This window comes from Siphateles boraxobius, unplaced genomic scaffold (genome assembly GCF_051911475.1).
Source record: "Siphateles boraxobius isolate OS27281-9 unplaced genomic scaffold, OSU_SipBor_1 475, whole genome shotgun sequence".
In the NCBI taxonomy this organism is placed as follows: domain Eukaryota; kingdom Metazoa; phylum Chordata; class Actinopteri; order Cypriniformes; family Leuciscidae; genus Siphateles; species Siphateles boraxobius.
In genome coordinates, this window is record NW_027509114.1 from 1 (window position 1) to 7,500 (window position 7,500).

General features: G+C 60.1%; 1 long non-coding RNA gene and 1 other non-coding gene across 2 annotated transcripts in view; both read left to right on the forward strand.

The window, feature by feature from the left end:
- The first annotated feature begins 2,660 nt into the window (after positions 1 to 2,660).
- LOC143710552 (uncharacterized) overlaps positions 2,661 to 7,500 on the forward strand; it is a 26,885-nt gene continuing 22,045 nt past the window's right edge. Inside the window, exon 1 of the long non-coding RNA XR_013194581.1 lies at positions 2,661 to 3,789. This is a non-coding gene — a long non-coding RNA (uncharacterized LOC143710552). The remainder of the gene's footprint in view (positions 3,790 to 7,500) is intronic.
- The window catches only part of LOC143710555 (18S ribosomal RNA), a 1,863-nt gene continuing 101 nt past the window's right edge, over positions 5,739 to 7,500 (forward strand). Inside the window, exon 1 of the ribosomal RNA XR_013194584.1 lies at positions 5,739 to 7,500. This exon is cut by the window's right edge and continues 101 nt beyond it. This is a non-coding gene — a ribosomal RNA (18S ribosomal RNA).

Sequence of the window (7,500 nt, forward strand, 5' to 3'; positions counted from 1 at the left end):
CTAAAAGTTGCGTTGGTCTCAAAGCTCCAGGGCCTTCAAGGCAGTGGACCAAGCCGGAGAGGTTGCACTCTGGCTGGGTGAGCGAGTTCAATCTCCGCCACGGTGGAGCTCTTAAATACATGAAACCTCCAGGAAAAGTCGGGCCCGTTCTTCTGAAAAAGTCCTTCCCAGGCAAAGCGCACCTCTCCTGGGCACGAATAAAGCCCAAAGCCCATGGAGAAAATGACCCTGAAACCAAGCTCTTGAAAATGACAAAGTCCAAAAAAGTTGCGGTGCGTTCAGAGCTCCATGCTCTCGGACCTCACTGGGAAGCCCAGGGAGGGTGGACCGTCCTGGGCCAGAGTCATATTCGCCCGCCCTCCCTGGAGCTCATATTGGAGCAAAGACGGTCCTAAAACGGCCCTTCGGGCTTCTGTGGAGGAGACAAGCTCTTACAAATGACAGAGTCCACGATGTTGCTGTGGTCTCAAAGCTCCAGGGCCTTCAAGGCAGTGGACCAAGCCGGAGAGGTTGCACTCTGGCTGGGTGAGCGAGTTCAATCTCCGCCACGGCGGAGCTCTTAAAAACATGAAACCTCCAGGAAAAGACGGGCCCGTTCTTCTGAAAAAGTCCATCCCAGGCAAAGCGCACCTCTCCCGGGCACGAATAAAGCCCAAAGCCCGTGGAGAAAATGACCCTGAAGCCAAGCTCTTGAAAATGACAAAGTCCAAAAAAGTTGCGGTGCGTTCAGAGCTCCATGCTCTACGACCCTCATTGGCCGTCCCAGGGAGGGTGCACCGTCCTGGGCAAGAGTCAGATTCCCCCGCCCTCCCTGGAGCTCTGTGTGGAGCAAAGACGGTCCTAAAACGTCCCTTCAGGCTTTTGTAGAGGAGGTGGAGAAGCCTTCCTGGGCACGAAGCAAGCTCAAACGCCCATGGCGGGCTTGACTCTGGAGTCAAATTCGAAAAAAATTGACCGAGTCCAAAAAGTTGCTGTGGGTTCAAAGCTCCATGCTCTACGACCTCCCTGGCTAGCCCAGGGAGGGTGCACCGTCCTGGGCCAGAGTCAGATTCGCCCGCCACCCGCTGGAGCTCCATCTGGAGAAAAGACGGTCCTGAAACGGACCTTCGGGGCTTTATCGGGGAAGGGAAGTAGAGCGGTGGAGGGCACGCACAACCCATGAACAGACCGTCGTGAGCCCCGCTCGGAGTCTCTCTGCGTGGGTATAAAAATACAGATTACACAGTGCGCTCGGTGGAGCTCTGGAAGTCCTGGTGGGAGACGGCCCCCAGGGGAAAAAAAAGCCCGGCCGGGGTGTGCTCTGGCTGGGGAGAGAAAGAATTCAATCTCCACCGCGGGGGTGGATCACCGCATGTACGAAACATCCAGGAAAATGACGGCTGCTGGTTTACTTCTCTAAGTGCTTCCCAGGAAGGGTGCAGCCTTCCTGGGCACGAATCGAATCCAAAGCCCCCATGGCGGGCATGACTCTGGAGTCAAAAGGTTGCTGTGGGTTCAGAGCTTCCATGGTATCAGACCTTTCTGGCCATCCCAGGGAGGGTGCGCCGTCCTGGTTCAGATTCAGATTCGCCCCAACCCCTGGAGCTCCTTCTGGAGAAAAGATGGTCCTGAAACGGACCTTGGGGTCTTTATCGGGGAGGGGAAGTAGTGCGGTGGAGGGCACACAGAACCCATTAACAGACCTCCGTGAGCCCCCCGCTCAGAGTCTCTCTGCTTGGGTATAAAAATCCAGATTACACAGTGCGCACGGTGGAGCTCTGGAAGTCCTGGTGGGACCCCCAGGGAAAAAAATAAAAGCCCGCCCGGGGTACGCTCTGACTGGGGAGAGAAATAATAATTCAATCTCCACCGCGGCGGTGGATCTCTGCATGTACGAAACCTCCAGGAAAATGACGGCTGCTGGTTTTCTTCTCTAACTGCATCCCAGGAAGGGTGCAGACTTCCTGGGCACGAATCAAGCTCAAAGTCCCCTTGGCGGGCCTGACTCTGGAGTCAAATTTGAAAAATTGACAAGAGTCCAAAATGTTGCCGTGTGATCAGAGCTCCACGATCTCAGAACCTCCCTGGCCATCCCAGGGAGGGTGCGCCGTCCTGGGTCAGATTCAGTTTCGCTCCACACCCCTGGAGCTCCTTCTGGAGAAAAGACGGTCCTAAAACGGACCTTGGGGTCTTTATCGGGGAGGGGAAGTAGTGCGGTGGAGGGCACACAGAACCCATTAACAGACCACCGTGAGCCCCCCGCTCAGAGTCTCTCTGCTTGGGTATAAAATCCAGATTACACAGTGCGCGCGGTGGAGCTCTGGAAGTCCTGGTGGGAGAGGGCCCCCAGGAAAAAAAAAAAAGCCCGGTCATGTTGCGCTGGGGAGAGAAAGAATTCAATCACCACCGCGGCGGTGGATCTCTGCATGTACGAAACCTCCAGGAAAATGACGGCTGCTGGTTTTCTTATCTAACTGCATCCCAGGAAGGGTGCAGACTTCCTGGGCACTAATCAAGCGCAAAGTCCCCTTGGCGGGCCTGACTCTGGAGTCAAATTTGAAAAAGTGAGAACCGTGGTGGTCAGACCGGGTTGGGAAACGATCTGACCCAGCCCAGATAAAGTGCACTCTGTGCGGGCGAGACTTCCAGGAAACGCGCGGGTCTGGTTTGGACACCCAGACTCTCCTCGGACAAGGTAACGGAAGACGGGCGCCTCCGGGTTGCCTGGGGCCCGGAGGGGTGCACCCTCTCCTTCGGGCCGTCGCTGTCAGGGTTGCCTGGTCGATTGGAACTTTGGACGCGCCTGGGGACGGCCCCTGCCCGGTCGCGAGACCGCTATGGGCAGCTTGCTCCTCCCCGCTTTGCGCGTCGACTCGAGACGCGGCCTCCCTCCGGGGAAAGCAGGCCGCGTCGACCTCGGGAGACTCAGATGGCCCGTCTGAAAACGGATGTCCGCAGCGGTGGCGTCGGGAGCGTCGTCAGGCTTTGACGGTTGGCGGGGTTTCGTTGGGGGCCCCCCATCACGGCACAGAGCCTGACTTCGCCCCGCGCCTCCCACCCGCTTTGAAAAGCACCCTTCCCCGTTACGGCCTCGATCCAGAGGCCTACCACCCCCCGCCCTCACGGCGGACGGTTCCTCACGCGCCCTATGAGCGGCCGTGCCGCCTCGAGCCCAGGCCCGAGCGGAGCGAGACCCGTGTGTAGGAAACCCGCGCGTCGCAGGTTCGTCCGTCCCGGGGCTCCTCGGTTGATCCCGGGGTAAAACAAAAACCATATGCTTGTCGAACCGTCGGTCTGGGTAAACGGCAAAACGACTCCAGGGGCTTGAGACACCCCTGGAGCGACGGAGGAAGGTGCACCTCCGAAAGAAAAATGAAATTACGGACAGTGTCCGATCGAATGAGGTCCACGGAACAGAGAACCGTGGTGGTCAGACCGGGTGGGGAAGCGGTCTGGCTCAGCCCAGATAAAATGCACTCTGTGCGGGCGAGACTTCCAGTAAACGCGGGGGCTGGTTTGGACACCCAGACTCACCGCCGGTGCCCTGGGCGTGCATCCAGTGTGTGAAGGTGCACCGTCCTGGGCGAGCAGAGGGTGAAAGACACACAACACTCCTCGTAAGAAAATGGACAGTGTCCAAGATCTTGCATGCAAACGAGAGCCCTGTGCTCGCAGACCCGACCGTGGCCTGCTCAAAGTCAGATCCGTACGCTTGATGGCGCTCCTGCTGGAGCAAAGACGGTCCGAACACGGACGCTAGGGGTGTTGTAGAGGAGGTGGGGGACCGTCGCCACACTCTTCTCGGACAAGGTTAACGGAAGACGGGCGCCTCCGGGTTGCCTGGGGCCCGGAGGGGCGCACCCTCTCCTTCGGGCCGTCACTGTCAGGGTTGCCTGGTCGATTGGAACTTTGGACGCGCCTGGGGACGGCCCCTGCCCGGTCGCGAGACCGCTTTGGGCAGCTTGCTCCTCCCCGCTCTGCGCGTCGACGCTAGACGCGGCCTCCCTCCGGGGAAAGCAGGCCGTGTCGACTCTCGGGAGACTCAGATGGCCCGTCTGAAACGAATGTCCGCGACGGCGGCGGCGGACGCGGGCGCGTGGAATTCGGAATCGGACGGTCGGGGTGGCCGACACCCCCCGGTCCAGTCTTCGAGCCCGACCTTCGCCCCGCTCCTCCCCGCCCGAAAAGCACCTTTCCCGGTTACGGCCTTGATCCAGAGGCCTCCCACCCTGGCCCCGCCTGACGGACGGTTCCTCACGCGCCCTATGAGCGGCCGTGCCGCCTCGAGCCCCAGGGCCGAGCGGAGCGAGACCCGTGTGTAGGAAACCCGCGCGTGGTGGTTCGCCGTCCGGGGTCGATCCCGAGGTAAAAAAAAAAAAAGAACCATACGCTTGTCGGTCTGGGTAAAGGGCGAAACGACTCCGGGGGCTTGACTCACCCCTGGAGCGACGGAGGAAGGTGCACCTCCGAAAACTTTTTGAAAACGGACACCGTCCGTTGCAGACGAACGAGATTCCCACAACGACCAACCTCCCTGGAAGACTCCCAGGGAGAGTGCCTCGGGTTCGGGCACGGTCAAATCCGTCCGCGTGACGGAGCTCCCTTCGGAGCGACGTCGGTCCTAAAACGGACCTTGGGGGTTTTGTCGAGGAGGGCGACAAACGCTCCCGCTCGGACAAGGTGACGGAGGGCGGGCGCCCACGGAGGAAAGGGCGAAGGAAAAAAAACGGACAGAGTCCAAAACGGTGCGGTCCACCCAGATTCCCACGTACGCGAGACTCTCCGGCTGGCAACCGGGGAGAGTGCCTAGGTGTCGGGCACGTACGAATCCGTCGGCGGTGACGGAGCTCCGGTCGGAGCAAAGACGGTCCTAAAACGGCCCTTCGGGGTTTTGTCGAGGAGGGGACAAGCGCCCTGCTCGGACAAGGTGAGAGAAGGCGGGCGGCCCGCGGAAGGAGGCAGGCAGGCGATCCTCCTAAAGAAACGGACAGAGTCCGAAACGGTGCGGTTCACCCGGGTCACCACGTACACGAGTCTCCCCGGCTGGCGACCGGGGAGAGTGCCTCTGTCTCGGGCACGTGAGAATCCGTCCCCGGCGACGGAGCTCCTGTCGGAGCAAAGACGGTCCTAAAACGGCCCTTCGGGGTTTTGTCGAGGAGGGGACAACGGCCCCGCTCGGACAAGGTATCGGAGAAAAGGCAACGGACGAGAAAAAAACGGGCGCCTCCGGGTTGCCCGGGGTCCGGAGGAGCGCTCCCCCTCCTCCGGGCCGTCACTTTCGGGGTAGCCTGGTCGATTGGAACTTTGGACGCGCCTGGGGACGGCCCCTGCCCGGTCGCGAGACCGCTTTGGGCAGCTTGCTCCTCCCCGCTCTGCGCGTCGACGCTAGACGCGGCCTCCCTCCGGGGAAAGCAGGCCGCGTCGACCTCGGGAGACTCAGATGGCCCGTCTGAAACGAATGTCCGCGACGGCGGCGGCGGACGCGGGCGCGTGGGTTCCGGAATCGGACGGTCGGGGTGGCCGACACCCCCCGGTCCAGTCTTCGAGACCGACCTACGCCTCGCTCCTCCCCGCCCGAAAAGCACCCTTCCCGGTTACGGCCTCGACCCAGCGGCCACAAACCCCCCACCTCTGCCGAGGAGGAGGGTTCCGCACGCGCCCTATGAGCGGCCGCGCCGTCCTCGGGCCCCAGGCCACGAGGCGGAGCGAGACCCGTGTGTAGGAAGCCAGCGTGTCGCGGTTCTCCTTCCAAGGCGGCTTACCTGGTTGATCCTGCCAGTAGCATATGCTTGTCTCAAAGATTAAGCCATGCAGGTCTAAGTGCACACGGTCGGTACAGTGAAACTGCGAATGGCTCATTAAATCAGTTATGGTTCCTTTGATCGCTCCACCCGCTACTTGGATAACTGTGGCAATTCCAGAGCTAATACATGCAAACGAGCGCCGACCCGGCTCCCCTCGGGGGGTCGGGGACGCGTGCATTTATCAGATCCAAAACCCATCCGGGTGCGGCTCCGGCCGCCCCGGCCGCTTTGGTGACTCTAGATAACCTCGGGCCGATCGCGCGCCCTCCGCGGCGGCGACGACTCATTCGAATGTCTGCCCTATCAACTTTCGATGGTACATTCGGCGCCTACCATGGTGACCACGGGTAACGGGGAATCAGGGTTCGATTCCGGAGAGGGAGCCTGAGAAACGGCTACCACATCCAAGGAAGGCAGCAGGCGCGCAAATTACCCATTTCCGACACGGAGAGGTAGTGACGAAAAATAACAATACAGGTCTCTTTCGAGGCCCTGTAATTGGAATGAGCGTATCCTAAACCCATGGGCGAGGACCCATTGGAGGGCAAGTCTGGTGCCAGCAGCCGCGGTAATTCCAGCTCCAATAGCGTATACTAAAGTTGCTGCAGTTAAAAAGCTCGTAGTTGGATCTCGGGAGCGGGCCGGCGGTCCGCCGCAAGGCGAGCCACCGCCTGTCCCGGACCCCTGCCTCACGGCGCCCCCCGGATGCCCTTAACTGGGTGTCCGGTCCTCGGGGCCCGAAGCGTTTACTTTGAAAAAATTAGAGTGTTCAAAGCAGGCCGCCCGTCGCCGCTGAATACCGCAGCTAGGAATAATGGAATAGGACTCCGGTTCTATTTTGTGGGTTTCTGGAACCCGGGGCCATGATTGAGAGGGACGGCCGGGGGCATTCGTATTGCGCCGCTAGAGGTGAAATTCTTGGACCGGCGCAAGACGGACGAGAGCGAAAGCATTTGCCAAGAATGTTTTCATTAATCAAGAACGAAAGTCGGAGGTTCGAAGACGATCAGATACCGTCGTAGTTCCGACCGTAAACGATGCCGACCCGCGATCCGGCGGCGTTATTCCCATGACCCGCCGGGCAGCGTGCGGGAAACCACGAGTCTTTGGGTTCCGGGGGGAGTATGGTTGCAAAGCTGAAACTTAAAGGAATTGACGGAAGGGCACCACCAGGAGTGGAGCCTGCGGCTTAATTTGACTCAACACGGGAAAGCTCACCCGGCCCGGACACGGAAAGGATTGACAGATTGATAGCTCTTTCTCGATTCTGTGGGTGGTGGTGCATGGCCGTTCTTAGTTGGTGGAGCGATTTGTCTGGTTCATTCCGATAACGAACGAGACTCCGGCATGCTAACTAGTTACGCGGCCCCGAGCGGTCGGCGTCCAACTTCTTAGAGGGACAAGTGGCGTTCAGCCACGCGAGATGGAGCAATAACAGGTCTGTGATGCCCTTAGATGTCCGGGGCTGCACGCGCGCCACAATGGGCGGATCAGCGTGTGCCTACCCTGCGCCGAGAGGCGCGGGTAACCCGCTGAACCCCGCTCGTGATCGGGACTGGGGATTGAAACTGTTTCCCATCAACGAGGAATTCCCAGTAAGCGCGGGTCATAAGCTCGCGTTGATTAAGTCCCTGCCCTTTGTACACACCGCCCGTCGCTACTACCGATTGGGTGGTTTAGTGAGGTCCTTGGATCGGCCCCGCCGGAGCTCCTCGCT